General features: G+C 37.7%; 1 pseudogene across 1 annotated transcript in view; it reads left to right on the forward strand.

Moving 5' to 3' along the window:
* Positions 1 to 21,030, forward strand: part of LOC113589032 (calcium-activated potassium channel subunit alpha-1a-like) — an 87,749-nt pseudogene extending 66,719 nt beyond the window's left edge. The window contains exons 19-32 of the transcript XR_014117179.1: positions 755 to 928; positions 3,401 to 3,433; positions 6,964 to 7,051; positions 7,596 to 7,692; positions 8,275 to 8,499; positions 8,862 to 9,054; positions 9,262 to 9,372; positions 11,288 to 11,371; positions 11,865 to 11,995; positions 12,139 to 12,333; positions 13,955 to 14,073; positions 15,066 to 15,275; positions 18,211 to 18,239; positions 18,962 to 21,030. The product of XR_014117179.1 is annotated as a calcium-activated potassium channel subunit alpha-1a-like (transcript). The remainder of the gene's footprint in view (positions 1 to 754; positions 929 to 3,400; positions 3,434 to 6,963; positions 7,052 to 7,595; positions 7,693 to 8,274; positions 8,500 to 8,861; positions 9,055 to 9,261; positions 9,373 to 11,287; positions 11,372 to 11,864; positions 11,996 to 12,138; positions 12,334 to 13,954; positions 14,074 to 15,065; positions 15,276 to 18,210; positions 18,240 to 18,961) is intronic.

The following is a 21,030-nucleotide window of genomic DNA, read 5'->3' on the forward strand; positions in this document are numbered from 1 at the left end:
TAGTGACGTATTGTGAGTAAACTCTGGTTCTGTCTGTAGTGTGAACCAGATTGATACTAGACATTGCATGTTTCAGTATAATTACTGCATTTTCGTGCACCCTATACACTCATGGGCCTTTCCATGATAACAGAAAACATACCTGAGTTGTAAATCCCTTTTTCAATTATATTTTGACACTCAAAAACACAGTAAAATTAATCCCATGTTATTAAGTCTGAATCACTACAATTTTTAATAAAGCCCTTTACGTTCAGTCTTACTGCAAGGGTTTCTTCTAAACCACCCACTAGAGGGCAACCATATTCACTTATTGATGGTGACCATACTCCTGAACCTCACAAACCAACAGCAGATAAATCTGTGGCACTGCTGTCATGCATGTTCTGTTTTACATGTGCATGATGCATTAAGGCTTAAAAACTTGTGCAAACCTAAGTAGGAGAGAGAAAGTCACCCAAAAAGCGATGATGTTTGTCTTTGACTATTAAACACGTCGTTACATTTCTCTTGCTGCATTGCACCAAGTTCCATGTTGCCCTACACCAGTCTGAAGAATAAAACATGACTTTACTCTCATTAATGTATCACTGTTCTAATAGTAACACTAAACAAAACTTGCATACTGTCACTCTTGGAACTCTTCAGTCATTCTGAAGGTGTGCCTCAGGGCCTACTAGACCCCTCTATAGATTGTCCTGCTGTGCTATTAACTTGCTACTCTCCTTTTCCACTCCTTCACTCTCAACTCCAGCCAAGAAGGCCAGCATTCGCCGGGTGCGCCTGACGGGCTGTTTAGATTGCAGCGAAGGGGAGCAAGGCTGTTCATGTATCTCCCGCAGTGTCTGTAGAAGTGCAGAGATGCCACCCCATGCATTTCCCCTCTCTCCTACCTCTCTTAGTGATAACTTGGCAACTTTGCGTTCCTGTAAGTCTTCCGCCGTCTCCTGCTTCACCTGCTGCTCCTGTGCAGTGTACATGACGTTGTGGTTGTTGCAGCTGTTGTTCTGACACATTTGTACTTCTTGGCGTCCTGTATGTGCCATGGGCTTTGGGTTACTTCTGCATGTTGTAACTATGTTCTGGGTGAGACAGGCATTCAGATGATGACACATTAATGTCACTAACACTAATCTTGTTTTCATTTTAGGGATTAACACAAATAATGACATTCAAATGTGGTGCTGAAATTAAACAAGGTTTCACTATTACCAAGAAAAATCTTTCCTATGTTATATAATAGAATAATATTCTTCTGTTTTGTGATCTTTCATGGCCTGACCTGTGTCATATAATTATCACCAGAACTCTTGTGTATTTGAAGTGATCAAATTGCTGGAATTTGTCACATAATTATATTCATGCTTCCTATATGGTGGGTTGCACATATGTAGTAATTACATGCAGGTCACAAGTCCTGACTGAATGGTTATTTACCTTAATGCTCTTTGCTGCCAAGAACAGATGAAGATGCCAGTTTTTGAGTGGGTGTTGGTATGTGACACGTGTTTTTTCGTGTTTTTTTTTTTTATTAAAACATGGGTCAGACACAAACACAGGAAAGAATAATCACTATTACTGTTACTCCAAGGTATCCATCTTTTTCTGACATCTGGGCATGAGAACTGCGTTCCCTCAAACAGTACTGAATTACATGCTATCTGGAAAAAGTCAGTATTCTCTCTGACATCCTTCTTATTGCTTCAGAGGTGGGTACTTAACACAGATTTGTCATTATGCATGTGTCCTCCCTACTTAGAGGTACATTAGCTGACTAATAAACCACATTCTGTGAAAATATGTTGATGCTGTCACATCTTTCCAAAGTTAGACTTTACCTTAAAAATAATTTATTAGATTCAGCCTCAGGGATGTTTCCTAGAATAAGGTTTAAATTGGCTCAATGATCAGCTTTTCTCATTTGAAACAGAACTGCCAGACTCTTGGGAAATTAAGGAGTGAGAATTGCTACATTGTTCAATAATGTATTGAGTGATGTAAAGTACTGCCACATCCTAATTTTCAAAGTTTTGCTAAACTGCTCACACACCAATGCTTTTTGACCTGTACTTGTAGTCAATTCTACAGTGTTAGCCTATATCTTTTTATTAATAACTGAAAAGCTTTGTTTAAAAACTGTAGTTTTTTCAAAGCTATATTTTCATTTATAATTTATTCAAAGGCCTTGGTAACCTCTACAACTGTTTTGTTTTTTAACACACAAATCCATGCTTCCTTCGATAATACACATTAGATAATACACATTAGTGTGAGCTTCATATTACTTTTATGCTCTGTTACGCAGAAACCTTGTTAGACTAGAGCCATACATGGCTCTGAATGAATCCTGCCATTGTGGCTTTAGCAATGCTCATAACCCCCATCTAAATGGTTTGAGAGGTGATATTGCCACAGTATATGACAAAGAAAGATGTGTTCTCAAAAATCAAGGTTCACTCTTTTTAATTACTTATTCTATTGTGACTGACTCATCTTGAGCCATGAAAATGACAGCTGTTTATGTTAATTACCATATCCCCCCCCCCCCCCCCCCCCAATCCCGTAACCCTCCCAGACTTTTATCAGGTATAGTACTATTAATAAATGGACAAGGCAATAATCATTGGTGATTTCAGTATTCACTTCAAAATATGAAATAAAAATATACATTTTTTTAAAAAAGAACTTTCAATCGATTCTTGATTCTGTGGATTTCACTGTACAGCAGGTTTGGTGGCTGTATCTTCAGATTTGACAGTGGGATGAAAAGTGATTTGTTCGTGTATATGAAGGTTTCTAGAAGGTTTGGTGGTTCTAGCTATAAAACTAGAAGAAATAGTATTCTAATTTTTTTCCAGTTGATTAATGATAATAATATTTAGAAGATGAGATTAAAAAACCCAGCAAGTTGGCTTTGTTAACCAAAGTTGGGTTAATTGTTAACATGGCAAATTTCTGCAATGTGATTGCTTCGAACACCCAGGATTTGCAGTGATAAATCAAATAATAGGTCAGGTCATAAAAGGTCATAATTTTCACAGGTTACAAAAAAGTTCCTGTATATTATATATCACTTTCTTAAGCAAAAACAAACAAAAAAAACAACAACAATGTTAGCTAGTGTTCTATTGTTCTGTCCTTGTGGTCTCATTTTCATGGTTTTCTCAATATCTCATTTTGATTAACAGTGGCTGCCTGGGTTCTCATGAATTTGTCCATAACCATTAGGCACTTTTAAGGACAGGTCTTCTGCTGGGGACTTTAAAGGGTCTCAACTGGGCTGTAATCTGATTTTTGTCATGTCTGTGACTTGCTTATTTGTTCCAGTGTAATCATTTGTTCATCAGTTCATTAACAACACATTACACTTGACAACATTTTTTGTTTGTCTTTTTTGCAGCTAAAAGTAACTATAATGGATATGTCAAATCCAGTAAGTTATTTTTCCCTCTGTTTACTCTGTAGTTATTTATGTGTTATTACCCTTCAGCCCACAAGCTTCCACCTAGTGGAACTTGGCCCAGTTTTCCATTGGCCTTTTTCTGGTTCTCTTCACTTGAAAAAGCTAAATTATTTTTATTAACAAAATAAACTTCATACCATCTTTGAATGTGATTCCATTGTTTGTCTATTCAAGAGTGTATTGGAAGTGAATCTAATTCATTTTAGATTTCTAAAGTAATATATAGCTAATATATCTCTTGCCTATTATGTTTTTTTATTTATTTTTCTACATTTTTCTTGTTAGATTTATGTTGTGGTGTAGTAAACAGTAAAAAAAAAAATCTAAAAAGGACAATACTACAGATGGAGCATGTGGGGCCAGATGTGAATGCTCTGTTGGTGTCTGAAGAGTCCACTAGGTGAACAGTATTAATTTCATGAAATGTGAATTCCATCAAAGATCTGTGTGATATGGGCTTGGTGGTGACTTATGTTTTGCCGGTTATATTAAAGTTGCAAGTCTGACTGACCTTGGACTATGTGTCAGGACATATGATGCGAATTTCCAATCAAGCTAAACATTGATTTTCAGATCATCTTCCAGCTATTCTGGGCATTACCTTTCAAACAAGGGTATGTAGGAATTGTAGGACTGAAACACAAGAAATAGAAAAGATAGAAGCTGATATGTCCTCACTTATTTCTTCCCCCAGCCCACAAAATATACCCTAATGGTGGATAATGGTAGGGAGGGGGCCTTGTCTACTCATGCAACAGGTAGACAGTCCTTTGTTAAAGATTTGGAGGCAAGCTTTGTGTACTTAGACATTTACCTAGAGTCTCAGTACATCTTAGCTTGGCATTAGTTTGTGTATGCTGTTTCTACCTACTGTGGTTATTTGTTCTAGGTTGTGATTACGAATTTATTTGCTGCCATATTACTGACAATCATGCAACTGGTGTTAACTCTCCTTTGCGTAACATTGTTTATCTCTCCAACCTCTTGCCTCCTTATTGTATTGGGATGAGTGGTTCTGAGAGTTGTTGGCCTGAATATGGTTAGCAGTAGGGATCTCGGCCTTCCAGATAAAGTAGGCAGCTTCATTATGAAGTGCAAGTACTTGAAAACTTTCATCCTTCTTATGAAAAAAGAATAAGAAATATAATTGTATATTTAACACAGTTAATTATTACAGGTAAATAAAGCACTGAATAGCACCAGCATTCTAATGCTTATACATTAACACTACACAAGTAATGCAGGAAAGGGATTTATTCTAAATCCTACTTTTAATGTATTAAACAATTAATTAGAATGAATCTGAATAATACTTATAGTTATGTGGTTATATTTTTATTTATTTAGTTTTTTAAACTTAATCATTTACTGTCTATGGATTACTGTATCTTAAACACCATCACCAGGTAAATGTTTGTACTTGCTCTTCCCCTGTAGACAGTGTTCTGACACTTTAGCGCGACCTGGTGGCAATATTGGAATTAGTTTTAAGATTATAAACTGTAGTGTTGGTATGCCACAGATGTAATAGAAACCAAGTAACTATTCTTCAGACTCTTTTGGTTTGTGGACAACTTTGCACACGCATGGCATTCTCTAAGATAGTTTCATGATGTAGCCCCTTTTTCCAACAGTCTGGAAGAAGTTCCACCATATTCTGAGCACTTACTGGCAGAGTAGCTAAAGCTAAAAAAAAAGAAAAGAAAAACAACTTTTGGAAACGACCTTTATATATATATATATATATATATATATATATATATATATATATATATATATATATATATATATAAAATATTAAGTTTAAATTTAAAAAGTTAAAATTATAATTTTTATATTTTAAAAATGTTTTAAGATTTTGAAAAACACATGTAGTCAGGTATATACAAATGTTTAACTGGTACTGTCTGTCAGATATGACATATAGATATGTCATAGCTGCACTGTTGTGAACACTATCCATGATGTAATTTTTCAGGTACTCATAATTTATGAGAAAATAATAGTTTTTAATGTTGCTGAAAGTGCATTTAAGATGTTGTTAACTGTGTGGATTGGCGTGATCAATTCACAGTGTTCAGAGTACTGATCAGGGCATATCAACAGGGTGTCTGAAGGCACCCCCAAGTCAAATTTAAGACTTTTAATAACTATTTTACATGTAATGTAAGACTAGATTTGCTGTGAGGATATACAAAAACAAAAGCATTTTGAATAACTTAAATATTATATTGTAAACACGGTCATTGAGGAATAGATACTTTCATGTTAATATTGAAGGTTCATTTTAAAGCGAGGCATAAGAACACTGAATAAACCAAGATAACAAGAAAGTGACCCAAAATCTGACACAAAAAAAAAAATAGGTCGCCAAATTAGGCAGACTTTGGGCCAATTTTGTTGGCAATGAATACAGATAGAAGCAAAAATATTTAGTTAGCTGTAAATCTCAACCATGTAACTGATAATTTCTTATGGTAGGTTAGCTTGCTAGTGGTAGTATATCTAACTAGTGAACCATATTACTTCATTGTAATGTTCAAATGTAGCTAGCTATCTATATAAAACTAGAGCTAACAAGCTAATTTCTGAGAGGATTTCAAGCATATTCACAAAATATGTAGGTAGCTACACAGTTATAAATGGAGTGAAACATGTTGAGATGCATAGCATCAGATGAAACAACCTGACTAGATTTCCTTGTCGAGGTCCAACACAGCTTGCTAGCCACCCGGGCCTGGTTTTGGTAACATTTGTTAGTTAGCTGACTAGCTACTGCCATTTGTCAGTGTATAATCAAAAAAGATTGAACAGGACCAAAAAAAATGTTATTTGATAGATGATCTATCCAATGATCTTTCCTCATCTACATGAACATAATCAGTGTTACAAGTTATTCATAGGAGTAACTAGCTAGACTGCTTACAAACTAAACTCTAATCTGTATGTCAGCTGTGCGAAAATGATGACGCTGACAATATATCCAAATTTCTAAAATGTCAGTTTTCCAAGGAAGAAATATGAATAAGTTACAGAAATAAACTGTTTTTAATATGTCTTCGCTACTTAAGTACACTTCTCTGATGATGATACTCACTGTTTCAGACCTTTCTTCTTTGGCTGCAGTGAAGCAAGTGAGAATTCCCCTGAAAACATGGAAACAAACTTGCACCATAAACCTCTTAACCAATTACGTCCATGTGTGTGCGTGTGCATGTGTATTTCAGTGAAATACACAAGGTTTCCAGAGACACAGGATGTTTTGGACAGAGGTCCTTCCTTTATCAGCTACCTAAAAAGTTGCTTTGGAAGTATTAGCAATTCTAACAATTTATCTGCTAATTTGTATTAGAAAAAGCAGATATTTAATGGTGACATTCATAAGATCGTGACAGCCCACAATTCCATGGGGTTCTAAAGTTCCTTGTTCTCGCTGTGCAGGTCATAGAAGCAGGTTAGTGTAGTGACTTTAGGCCAAACTGATGCCTGTGACTTCCCAGGTGAGGCAGAGTCTCCTCTGTCATCTAAGAAAAAACAGCAGAATGAAGGATTGAGGGATTCAATCAACTCTTCTCCACAAAACACAAGGTAACACTGTGTGTGCGCGCGCGTGCCTGCTTGCCTGAGTGTTTGGGTGTGGGTGTAGCTGTGTGCGCACACACCTATTGTCATCACTTTGCATCCCTGCAGGCAGTACACCTAAGTTTATGGACTCTGACCAGTGAAAGAGCTGCTGCTGAATTATAGAATGCATTTATGGAATGAATGGGAAACATTTGTGTCCTTCTCACAAAAGGAGATGAATTCAAGATTTCACTCAGCAAAGTAGAAATAAATAGCACAAAGAAAGAGACACTGAAGGTGATTAGGAGCGCGAGATCAGAACAGAGAGAAAAAGAGAGAAACTGTGTGTACGTGCATGCATACGCATGTTTGCATGTGGCCTAACAGCATAATATATAATGTCTTTCCTAGCAGAATCCCTACAACTGGGATTAAACCAACTGAAAAGAAGGAAATACATTTGCACCTCTTCCACTGGTGGTAGAGGTGGTGTGCTTCCCCCACCACCATCACAATAATTTAACTTTTTCTCCCTTTCTTCATGACATGAACCACTGCTGGTCCCCAGACACCTGGTGGAGATGATGGACGACAGCGTGAAGCGGTACGACTCCACAGGAATGTTCCACTGGTGCCCCTACAAAGATATAGAGAAGGTTGTACTGGTGAGTACTGCTGTAATCTAATGCACAGAGAAGTCATACTCATCGATACTGGTGTATACTATTGCTTATCTCTAATAAAGCATGGCTAAAACAGCTGTTTCAGATCTAGCTAACAGCTGTTTTAGTTAGAACTAAAAAAGCTCATAGTGAACTGCTGTTTCAGTTTTAGCTTACGGCTGTTTTTGTTATAGCCAGTAGAGCAGTTTTAGTTATGGCCAACAGAACTGTTTTGGTTATAGTAACTGCTGTTTCTTTTATACCTAACAGAACTGTTTCTCATAGCTAACAGTACTGTTTTACTCATAGCTAACAGAGCTATTTAAGATGTGGCTAACAGAGCTGCTTTAGTTGTAACTAATTAATTGAGCTATTTTAGTTATGCGTAATAGAGCTGTTTTAGTTGTTGCTAAAAAGCTGTTTTGGTTACGGCTAACGGATGATTTTAGTCATAGTTAATGGCTTTTTAACAGCTGTTTTAGTCATAGCTAACACAACAGTTTTAGTAAAAACAAATAGAGCTAGGTTAGTCATGGCTAACAGCTGTTTGTGGTGGCTAACGATGCTAATTTCTCTTTCCCTCAGACCCGCAGCGAAGCCTCAATGACAGTTCTAAGCGGCCATGTGGTGGTGTGCATCTTTGGTGATATGAAGTCAGCTCTGGTGGGCCTGAGGAACCTGGTGATGCCTCTCAGAGCCAGTAACTTCCACTATCATGAGCTGAAGCCTATCGTCTTTGTGGGCTCACTGGACTATCTAAAGAGGGAGTGGGATACACTCAGCAACTTCCCCAAAGTCTCCATCTTACCCGTGAGTCCACGCCAACTGAGAGCATTGGATTCGATCTGAAGTGCCTTAGCTGTATTAACATTTGGGAGTTATGAGCAGACTAGTATCTTTCTGAATAAAGTCCTTCCTGTGCCATGTCAGTCTACTACTTCAGTTTAAAATAAAAGGTTTAGTTGCATTTACACCGTACCTCACATTATTACAAAGATCAATGCTACAATTGAGTTATTACAAATGGTAATAACTGAACTGACTTATGACAGAAGTTAAATTATTATTTAATTATAGCTGAATTAAATTATTTCAAAGATCAGCAGTGAAATTATAAAAGTGCTTACCTTGTATCAGTGTTTGACTTTGACTTTGTTTATGTGTATGTGAAGGGCTCTCCTCTAAGCAGAGCGAATCTGAGGGCTGTCAACATCAACCTGTGTGACATGTGTGTCATCATCTCAGCCAATCAGAATACTGTAGATGATACGTCAATGCAGGATAAGGAGTGCATCCTGGCCTCACTCAACATCAAATCCATGCAGTTTGATGACACCATAGGTCTTCTGCAGGCGAACTCCCATGGTACTGACACCCGCCCAATACACCCCCCTGTCCCCCAGACACAGGCACAGACACAAATACACATACTCACACATGCACACTTAAGAACCAGTGCATGCACTCATGCACTATATCTACAAATATGTGCACAAAAAGCCCTACTCTGACCTAGAGGTTTGACAGTTCTGTGTGATATTGTGGGGTGTGGGTGTGTGTGTGTGTGTGCAGGCTTCATTCCTCCAGGTGTGGACCGCTCTTCTGCTGAGAACAGCCCCGTGCATGGCCTGATGAGACAGGCAGTTACCATGGAAGGCAACATCCCCATCATCACAGAGCTCGGTGCAATACACACCCACACAATAAACACAGAAACACACAAACACAACACACTACAGCTCACACATACTAAAGTACAATACATAATCTAAAGATAAAGGAATAGTAAACACATGCAGTACATAGCCACTAGTATAGGGCTAAAAAAAATAAGGGAACAAAAAATCAAACCAACAATCAAAGTAGAAAAAGATTTATCACAGGCTGATCCAGATTGTGTGAAATTCATCATGGCAACTCATAATGTGACTCAGTAGTGTGTATGGCCCACAAGTGCCTGTATGCACTCCTATCAACATCTGGGCATTTTCCTGATGAGATGGCAGATGCTGTCCTGGGGACCTGACAATGGCATTAATGCCTTCATGATTCAGGAATTGCCTACTTTTGGCCACATGAGGCTGCACATTGTTCCACACCAGGAAGAATCCAGGGCTCACTGCACCAGCCCAAGGTCTGACAGTGGCTCTGAGGATTTCATCCTGGTACCTAATTGCAGTAAGGGTGTCGTTGGCTATCATAATGCCAAACCTGTCATGCTGGATGATGTTGCAAGCAGCATAAAGCTCACCACAGCATCTCCAGACTCTTTCATGTGTGCTACATGTGCTCATTGTGAACCTACTCTCATCTATGAAGACAACGGGATACCAGTGGTGGACCTACTAATTCTGGTGTACTCTGGTGAATGCCAATCAAGTAGCATAGTGCTGAGCTGTTAGCACAGGTCCCACTAGAGGAAATCCGAACCTCATCTCAAAGTTCACACACATGTATACACACACACACACACACACACACACACACACACACACACACACACACACACACACACACACACACACACACACACACACACACACGTGCAGTGTGGGCAGTGGTAGCTCAGTGGTTAACGTACTTCACATGTGTTTGTAAGGTTGCTGGTTCAAGCGCCACCACTGCCAAGTTGCCACTGTTGGGCCCCTGAGCAAGGCCCTTAACCCTCAGTTGCTCAAGTTATACTCAATCATAATCGTAAGTCACTTTGCATTACATTTACCTGACGCTTTTATCCAAACATGCACACAAACACGCATAGAGAATGACAAAAATGCGTGTATTATACACATTCACATATACAGTTGTGGTCAAAAATGTACATAGACTCATCACAGAAATTAATGTTATGGCAACATTGGGCTTTCAATTACTTTGCTTTCAATGTTTGTTTTTTTATTTCTTTTGTGGGGCAGAATTAGTTTATTACATACATCATGGTAAATAAAAAATAATTTTGTGTGCAAATTTAAAATTTGAGGGTCAAAATTATACATACAAGGTGAACATAAATACAGTACACCTAATATTTCATTGAGTGTCACTTCACAAATTGCAAATTCACCTGATGCTCTTGTGCACTAAATTCTTGTGTTTCTTTTCTATTAAAGATCTATGTAGTACACTCATTCTGCCCCCCCCCCAAAAAACACACACATAGAAATTGACATAAACATACAAATAATTCACATAAACAAAAAAAGTAAAACTCATATTGTACAGAAACATAAAAACTGACATATAAACACATATATTGTAAATAACACAGACTGACAAGCACACATATTGCATACAAACATGCAAACTGACAAACATGGCTGTATTGTACACAAACATGCATATATTGTACACAGAAACACATATACATATCTATTGAATACAAATACAGACTGATAAACATGCTTGTTGTACACAAACATAAACTGACAAACACATTGTACACAAATACACATGCAAACTGAAACAATGTACATGATCACTCATACAAATTGAAAAAACATACATATATTGCAAAAATTCGTACGAACAGACATTAGCTAAATCTTTCAGATATCTGACCACTGAGTTTCTGTTTTGTGTGTGTGTGTTTTGTCACTAGCTAAAGCAGACAGATTCCAAAACTCAGTGTGTGTGATACAGGATAGGAGCAATGGAACCTCAATCCCTATGATCACTGAACTTGGTAAGACACACCTGTGTGTGTTTGGGTGATATTGGTGATCATTTGAGTGTATGTGTATAGTGGTGTATTGTGTATATGTATTGTATGTATTGTGTAAATTAGTTGTGTGTGTGTGTGTGTGTGTGTGTGTGTGTGTGTGTGTGTGTGTGTGTGTGTGTGTGTGTGTGTGTGCGTGTGTGTGTGTGTGTCAGACTTCCCTCACCTTTCTCCCTCCTTTATGTTCTGGTACCATATAGCCTGACTGATGTATCATTTGGCAGATCAAACTCTGAAATTAAGGTTACACAGATTTTTCAGCATCAGTGTCAATACCAAATATAAAGAAATGCATCAAAAATAAGTGTGTGTGTGTGTGTGTTGTATGTTTATTTAGTAATAATGGGTAGCTATGACTACATTTGTGTTGTATATGTGTTTGTATTGTGTGTAAATTATTGTATGTGTGTTTGCATTTTGTGTGTGTGTGTGTGTGTGTGTGTATGTTCGTTCATAGTGAATGATGGTAATGTGCAGTACCTGGACCAGGATGATGATGATGACCCTGACACTGAGCTGTACCTCACACAGCCCTTTGCTTGTGGGACAGCATTTGCTGTCAGTGTGCTCGACTCTTTAATGAGTGCTGTGAGTATTTACACACACACACACACACACGTACACAAACAAGAACACACACACACATGGGTGATGAAAAATTTTATTTTATCAGATGCTGTAAAAAGCTCATGTTCTGTCTCTCTCCCTTTCTGTTTCTCACTCTCTAACAGACATACTTCAATGATAACATTCTGACATTGATCCGGACGCTGGTCACAGGTGGATCCACCCCAGAACTGGAGGGTTTGTTGGCGGAGGAGAACACCCTACGTGGGGGCTACAGCACCCCTGAAACACTTGCCAAAAGGGACAGGTGCCATGTGACCCAGCTGGCCCTGTGTGAAGGGCCCTTTGCTGAACTCGGGGTGAGACAGAGCAATAGAAATGAGAAATAAGGAAAAAGAGAGAGAGAGAGAGAGAGAGAGAGAGTCAGCTGAAACCAACTTGGATACAAATCACTAATGAGCTTCAGGACAACTACATACTCTTCCAAACATAATTAGAACCAAAAAACCACTCCATCATTTATTTGAAATAATCCCCAAAATAATAAAGCAAGCTTCAATGCTATATAGCTATAATTTTACACTATAATATTAGTATATTTTCTGACTACAACCAAGGACAAAAAAGGAAAGCATTATCAATATACCAACACAGTGAGCACAGCCTGGTTATTGAACCTGGCCATTATAGGCAGAGTTGGCTGCTAGAGAGAACAGGCTGTACTCCCACTGCCAACTGGGAGTGGTAGACACAGGTGCAATTCCTAACTGAGTGTCTCAAAGTGCCTCATATTTGTGTGTCTCAATTATGAATGAACTAGAAACCCATTCTATATAAACAGCATCTGCCCTGAGTTTCTAGTTTGCAGTAATAAAGAAAAAACACCCTGTATCTTGGGAGAGAAAAATGGGCGGATTATACTGCTATACTTATAGCAGCAAGGTTCATAGTATCATGTCACAGCCTAAGGGGCTACGAGTAATTAATTTTTTTCTACAGTTGTTGAGTATTTTTGATTAATGACCGTTAATTATTTATTTTGTAGATAATGTACTTTCTTTTCTTTCCCTACCGACTTCTGCTTTCCCCTTTAATTTGCTTTGGCAATAATCTAACTTGTTACTTTCATGGCAATAAAACATTGTTGAAAATGAATTGAGAGACAGAGAGAGAGAGAGCAAGAGAGAGGAGAGAGGAGACAGTGACACGGAGAGAGAGAAACAGAGATGCAGAGAAAGAGAGACAGACCAGCAGAGGGAGGCAGAGAGGCCCTCAGCACAAAGCATCCAATCTAACCATCACACACTACCATGTAATCATTTCCCATCAGTTTAAACATTCTTTGACATTTCCTGCTGTAATTCCATTATGATGTTTCCTAAAAGACATGGTCTATGGAACACAACTCGGGTCACAGGGTCATCTACAGATAGATCTCCCATTGCACAAGAGTTTATAATACAGTTACAATCATGGACTTCATTCACAAAACAGCAGCTGGTGCATCAACTGACTGCACAGCAGCACTGTACCGAAGTACTGTTTTTGATTACTTTAGTCACCAGTACTGGTTTTGTTGTTGTCTAAAAAAAATAATCAAATTAGCTGGTTTGCATATCAGCAGCTCTTAAAGGTTACCTATGCATTTTGGATAATAAATAATAAATAGAGTACTGTGATGCTGATCAAATTGATAACTCAGTGAGAGCAGCTACTGAAGTTTGTACCTGGAGATATTGGGGACCAGAGCCTGATGCTTAGTGCACACAGCCTGATGTTTGGACTGTGTTAAATGCTTCCTGTCCTGGTGTTTCATAATGACTCCTGAAGTCAAAGGGCAAAGCAGAGTGATGTTTGAATGTATGTAAGAGTTTTACAAACGTGTGTTTGGTCTTAAAAATTGTACACAATTACTATTATATGTGTTTAGATTATATTATTATTATACATGGTTATACATGTTTGTTGTTTTATTTACAGGAAGGAGGTTTATATGGTGATTTATTTTGCAAGGCAATAAAAACTTACAACATGCTGTGTTTTGGAATATACCGACTACTGGACATGCCCCGGACCACTGAGACTGAGTGTACGAAGCGGTGAGTCACCTGCACATGCATGTCACATGTTTAAATATTACACACGTGTTGGTTAAGATCTTTGTCACATTTGCACATGTACTGCTCACGCAAGATCACTAGGTGCTGTTTCTTAAAAACATCACAGTGTTCAAATATATCACACTTTTCGCATCACAGTGTTCCCATCGCAGTGTTGACAACAGATTAACATCACTGTTTGCATCTTAGTAAACATATCATACATTTCACATCTGTATAATCACAACAAAGATCATTTAAATAGAAAATATACAAGAAAAGCTATAAAAGTTTAATTGAAATTTAAAAAGTGTATAACATTAAATAAATGCTAGGCGATGAGAGATAAAGATTAAAGTGCAGTGTTGTCTCTGAGAGGTAAAACTAGTGTTTTAAGATTGCTTAAAAGCTAGATCAAATAGATCACTTTTCAGTACTGATTTAAAAATGTCTACAGTTCTGAGGTTCTGTGATGCATGGTTCCATCTAAAAGCAACATAGAATCTAAATGGTGCTTCTCTGTGCTGTTTACATCACAATATTGACACTACAGTGTTCATGTTGCAGAGTTTACTATTTGCATCACACTGCTTACATAATTGTCATCATAATGATTCTTACTTGAATTATGTATATTTTAATGATTTGAGGATTTAACTTTAATAATGATTGTTATTGAATGTTTGTTACACTTTAATTATGATTCTTATTTGAATAATGATTATTACATGTTTAACAATTCATATTTTCAGTGACTGTAATCATCATAATGAGGATTCTTATTTCCTCATTTTCCTATAATGCCCCAGGCGGGTAGGTAGGTGGGTGGGGTGGGTAGGGAGTTTACCGAACTATACCAGGTGCCTGGTGTATGTTCTTCTCACACACACACACACACACACACACACATGCACACACACACACAGAGACATATATTCCTCCATCTTTTATATCCATTATCATTCTGTCTCATTCTGTCTCCTGTGCCATAGGTTTGTAATCACCAACCCTCCATATGATTTGGAGCTGATACCTACAGACATGGTTTTCTGCCTAATGCAGTTTGACCCTACTGCGGGTCAGTCATGCACCACGCTGTCGCACTCCTCCCACTCCTCTTACAGCTCGAGCAAAAAGAACTCTGCAAGCACAGGCCCACGCAACGGCCGTCCAAAGAGCTGCGAGCCACGGGACAGGCAGAAGTATGTGTAATAAAAGCTCATGCTCACTGCACTCTCTCTTCTTGACTGTCTCTCTCTCTCTCTCTCTCTCTCTCTCTCTCTCTCTCTCTCTCTCACAAACACACACACACATACACACACACTCATATTCCCTTTTCCTCTCACACATTCTTGCTTTTTCCTCTGTCCCTTTCTCTGTCTTTCTTTCACTTTCCTTTTCTCTGTCCTTTCTCAATCTCTTTCTCTCTCTCTCTCTTTCTCTCTCTCTCTGTGCTTCCCTGGTTTGTCTGGCTTCCTGCTGCTGAATAGCAGAAAGAACCTCCTTCATGATCACATGATCTGATGTGAAAGTTTGTACAGTGCCATCCACATCATATGTGTCCTCTTGAAAGTGTCATCTTACCTATTCTTTTTGCCACAATGCAAGTTTGTCTATAACCACAGATGGTACATTTTTTCCTTCATTGATGTCTGTTTGAATTTCGGTGCAAAGGGAGATGAAACCATTTTGCACTGACACTGCACTTTGTGATCTCATCAATATGAAATTACTTTTGGGATTCTGTCTGTCCATTTCTTGATTAAATCAAGTTACTCTATTTTCCTATTCCTATGGATAATAGCCCTGTGTTTCTTCTGGCATGGGAAAAACACATTTTAAATCAACACCTCCACTCATGCCACTGTTTACCAGCCTACTGTGTAGATCTCCATTCAGCACTGAGGGCTTTGCTGTGGCAGAGGGCTCTAGCATCTCCCACACATGAAGAACACTGATGATGTTTCAGTACTTCTGTACACATCACTGCCTTCTCAGTGTGTGAGAACCTTAAGAATAATCCAAGCACAGACAACCTAGTTCATGGTCGCCTTGCCCGAGAAACAGGCAGTGCTATTAATTTCAGTTTCTATCATTACTTCCACTCTTCTGGAGCAATCAGTACTGCCTTCTACACTATTGCACTGTTTCTGAGGCCAGAACAATGTTTTTAATAAGACTGGTGATGTTTTGATTGATTGAATATGACTAACTTCAGCAGTCTGATGTATGTGTTTGTCATGCTGGAGCAGTTATGAGTTCATTCAGTCCATGCCATCGGGTTAGCTGCCACCATCAGCTGTTATCCAGGACTAAGGCTTCTGCATGCTCCTCATTGTCTTCAGATGGACCATTAACCTCAGTCTCAGTCTTAATCTCTTTCTCAATCTCAACCTTACTCTCAATCTTAGTGTCATACATTTGTTCCTTTGTTTCCTTTGCATACTTTACTCTGAACATATGATTAAATGCGCATGTTTATTTTTAACAGTTGCTGAACGAATATGGAGATGTTGCTATGGTTAGTAAGTGGACTTTCAGATATTTTCCTGTATCTTCTGCGAATTGAATTTTCTCTTGCACAAGAGGAAAATTTGCTCCTGTTCTCCTCTTGCCACTTCAAATATGATTTCAGTATTGTGAAGGTTATTAAAGATTAGCTGCCTTTTTGGGTGGTACTGTCAAAAAAAGCTCAAATATTAGAACTCAGAAATTGCAAGTAAAAGCATCTTGACTTCTTTACACAAGAATCTCACTGACAGAATAATCCTTTGTGCAACTGATTGCTAAGAAACATGCCAAGAAACATGTTTGCTTTCTTGCTGAATTATTTGCTCATATTCATGGATGTATCAGATTTCCTGGACCAAAGTTTCTAATTTCCTGGATGTTAAAAAATCATATATAGAAAACCTTCCAGATTTTATGATGAAATATTTATACTCAATATCTTAAAAGCAAGCCTAATAAACCTTTTTTCTGGAATAAAGGAATGCTCGGCTCTTTGTTTTGCAACCTTTTCCACTTGTTGAAGACCACATATGATCATTGTGGGTCCTGTTTTTTCCTATAATATGCTTCTTCTTGCATCTTAACCAGTGAATAAGAAAACTCAACATATTTAATTTTGTGAAAACATGGGCTCTAATTTACCAACCTTAAAACAACATATGTCGACAGATTTGACATGAAATCCAGGTTCGAACGTGTGGAATTTCTTACCTATATATTGTTTGGTAGTAGGGTTTTTGTGTTCAGCTCTGATTTGTTGTAAATCACAACACTTTTTAAAAGTTACTACTTTGAGATTGTTTCTCTTTTAATTTTGACATTGTATTTTAGTGATTTACATTGAAAATGGTATATAATCAGTGTATAAATAGCACATTGAACAGTGTTTTTGTGCTTAAACTTGCTAAAGAACTGATTCTTTAATAGGTGATTATATTTATTCATAATGTTCCAGTATCACCTTTATTACAATACTTAAAGACTTCCTTCTGAAACATTCACATCTCTTCTTCAACTTATCCAAAAACATTTAGGACATTAAGGCCTTAAACTAGGATCGCATGACTTTGACTTAATAATTTAGTCTTATGTGGTCTCACTAGGATAATTAAATTATTAGGATAGACTATGTAACACTATATACAAAGAACTTTATAATAATTTAAACAACAACAAAAAAACAACAACTCTGGACCCCAGAGAGTTAATGCTTTCTGTGTCATGGGAAAGCCTGAGTGTCCCCCCCCCCCCCCCCCCCCCATCCTGGAATAACTATGTGCTCTGGAATACCCATGTGTTGAACATCTCAGTGTTTTCTCTGCTCTTAAACACCTAAACCATCTGCTCGGCTAATTACCAAGGCGCTGGTTACTGTAGAGTTAGGTCTGCTGGAGCAGGGAACACCACTGGTGTGTGCACTGCTGGGGCATTTCAGGACCAGTGCTGGAACAAACTGAGGACAAACCCTGAGCATCGGAAGCTTAGAAGCCACAACGTGTTGTGCAGCATGAATAGTTGTGCAATGTGAATATTGGAAAGAAAAGTTTCGAATCAGCATGAAATTATTTCTACGAGTGAACACACTGCTCTTAAAATCACACTAACATTTTGCCTTTTTCTCCAAAGTGCAACCAGGATGAGCAGAGAGGAAACAGGTATGATCACTCCCATGCATGAAAGTCCTGCCCTGCCCCAGTGTCTCCTAACACCAGTGGTTAGAAGTGGAAAACTGATAACCACAGCATGCAGTGCCAGCCAAACGTCATGATTCTGTTAACCCTTCGCTTTCTGCCCAAAACCAGTCACTTTTTGTTATTAGTGCTCACATCAAATACACAGCAGTGCATGTGGGTTTGAGTGCTTTTCCTGCTTTTGGCTGTTATTTCTACTGTTATTTTAACATGGTTTGTTGTTGATGAGTTCATACTCCATGCATGTTTTTTTCTTTAGCTTAGTAACATGACTTGATGCTTTGATATACAGTCTTGCTTAAACAAAAGGTTGTTTTCAGGTGCGCTTGTGTGCTGGTATGAGGAGTTGCTTACAGAAATGCATTGGGAGTTTTGCTTTTGCTGTTTTCTTGTCTTGATATCTAAAATGTCTTCAAAAATTATCTCAAAGTAGCTCATGGCAAGGCAGATAATAAAAAAAAAACTTCAAAAAAATAACAAAATTCTGTAAAATTTCTGAATACCCAGAAAAGCAGCATGTGGCAGAAAGATTCTCAAAATAAGCATTTGAATGTTCCATTGTGATTCTGCAACAGAGTGAAGTTTATTTACAAACCAAAATAGCCATAGTTCAAAAATCCACTACATAAGCCTAATACACACTGCCCTTGGGCTTCTTTTTTCTCTACATTTTGCATCATTTGCAGAAAAGACTTGGTACACAGATGAAGCAGAGAATTGCCTCTCCAGAAAAACACCAGTCAGATCCACCAAACCAACACATCGCTCACACAAACAGTCTGGCCATGCAGTACAAGCCTACGACCACTCCTATCCTTCCAGTCAGAGAGACAGAAGAGGAGAATTGAGGACAAATCATGTGCATTGCTGACAAACATCAGTCAGGCTACTTTGACTATTATTTCCCATACTGAACTGGATCATAGCAGTCAACTATATTTATATGCATTAACATTTCCATGTTTTATGTAGCTACATTTTTTTGGCTGCCCAGTAAGTATTACACTGGTATTTGAACATGGTTAATGTTACATTTTTATATATGAATATAGTCAAATGTATATAATGTAGATAAGTGCAGACAATCATAGCACTGCACTTCGCTAGAGGAGTTTGAGTTGTATGTGTAAACTATGGATAAGGGGCCAGAATGTCCTGATTTAAGAGAACAGAGATAAATGCAAAAACAGGTGAGAGGTGAAAGCTGGGAGATCTCAGCATGTGCAGATTTTGCTTCTTCTCAGCAAACTATCCAGTGTGCAAATGTGGCGCAAAGTAATCAGAGATCTTTGCCTTAAATACATTAGATAAGAATAAAATAGAAATAAACATTCCACTCAGAGGAATTAAAGTCAGTAACAATGCATGCTGGCTTAGATCTGTGATGTACTCCTTAATAGCATATAAACCATCTGTCTTATATGTAATAGATAAATTGACAGCAACAATAATCATAATTTTTCATTTTTAATTCCATTTATTTGCATTATAAATTTCTGATTCTAAATTAAGAGCTTTACATAAAAATAATTCCCCTTTAAAAGCCACAAGCCCCATCATGACTGAGCTGTCTTGGTCAGACTGGCATGAATTTGATGCCACGTATTGCAGAGTGGGCACTTGCAGGTCCTCGTTTGGTCAGAGCCTCCAGGTTGGCATGAGGGCAAGATGAGTTTGGATGTTCTTCATGCCTAACCTGGGTGGACTATAAGAAAATCATCTCATCTGTCCAGGAATTACTGACCATAATCACAGCTCAGTCATTGATGGCATAAATGTGGCTTGGCAGAGTTATTTTACAAAGATAGTGATACTTTCATATTAAATGTTTTTTTTTTTTTTTTTTTACATCTTAAATTACATCTTACATCTTTAATTAATATGTTATTTATTTTGGTAATGAGGAAACAATTTAAATAAATATTGTGTGCAACTAAACATAAAAGGCAATAAAATAAACAAATTTGTTGTTAAAAAGCTAAAATAAGCTAACATATCTTATTATTCATATCATATTATTTAGCATACATGTGCTTTGTATAGCTTTAATCATAGGCCTCATTAAATTTATCATGAGTCTTTGCCTTCCTATGTCATTGATTACTCTGCAGTACTTTGCACCACTTCCATTACTTTCCAGTCAGTGTCAGTGTAGGCTGTCTGTTTGGCATTTCATCTTCGGTTACAGGGACATCTTAGCCTCTCTCATCCACAACACAAGCATGTTGCCATCAATGCAGAGACCAAACGAGGACCCCCACAACCCACTCCAGCGAGAAGTGGCATCTACTAAACACTCAGTTAACAGGTCAGCTGCTGTGATCATTCCATACAGCTACAGCATAGGTGCAAACTGGCTGAGAAAATCAGTATGGTTAAATATAATTTTACCTTGGCAGTACATGTAATTCTGGCAGTTTCCTGTTTTATTTTTTGTTTGTTTGTTTGTTTGTTTTTTTTCCCCATGCATACATTTTAGGTTTATTGAAAGTATCTTTAAATCAGTCAACCACAGTCAAATAAATAATTAGTTTCATACATACCTAAATAAAATATTTTAACAGATGTATACAAATTTTATTCTACCCATTTTTTTGGTTGTTGCGTGAAAATACAGTATATTAAGACACTGTGTAATAGAGAGGCTTCTAAGCATTACACAATTATATTTGTTGTAAAGGTAGTTCCCAAAAATCATGTACATGATTTCAGTTTGTATTTTCACAGAATAAACCTGGGTGTTTTGTGATGTAAA

This window comes from Electrophorus electricus, chromosome 15 (genome assembly GCF_041902795.1).
Source record: "Electrophorus electricus isolate QZ-2024a chromosome 15, ASM4190279v1, whole genome shotgun sequence".
Taxonomy (NCBI): domain Eukaryota; kingdom Metazoa; phylum Chordata; class Actinopteri; order Gymnotiformes; family Gymnotidae; genus Electrophorus; species Electrophorus electricus.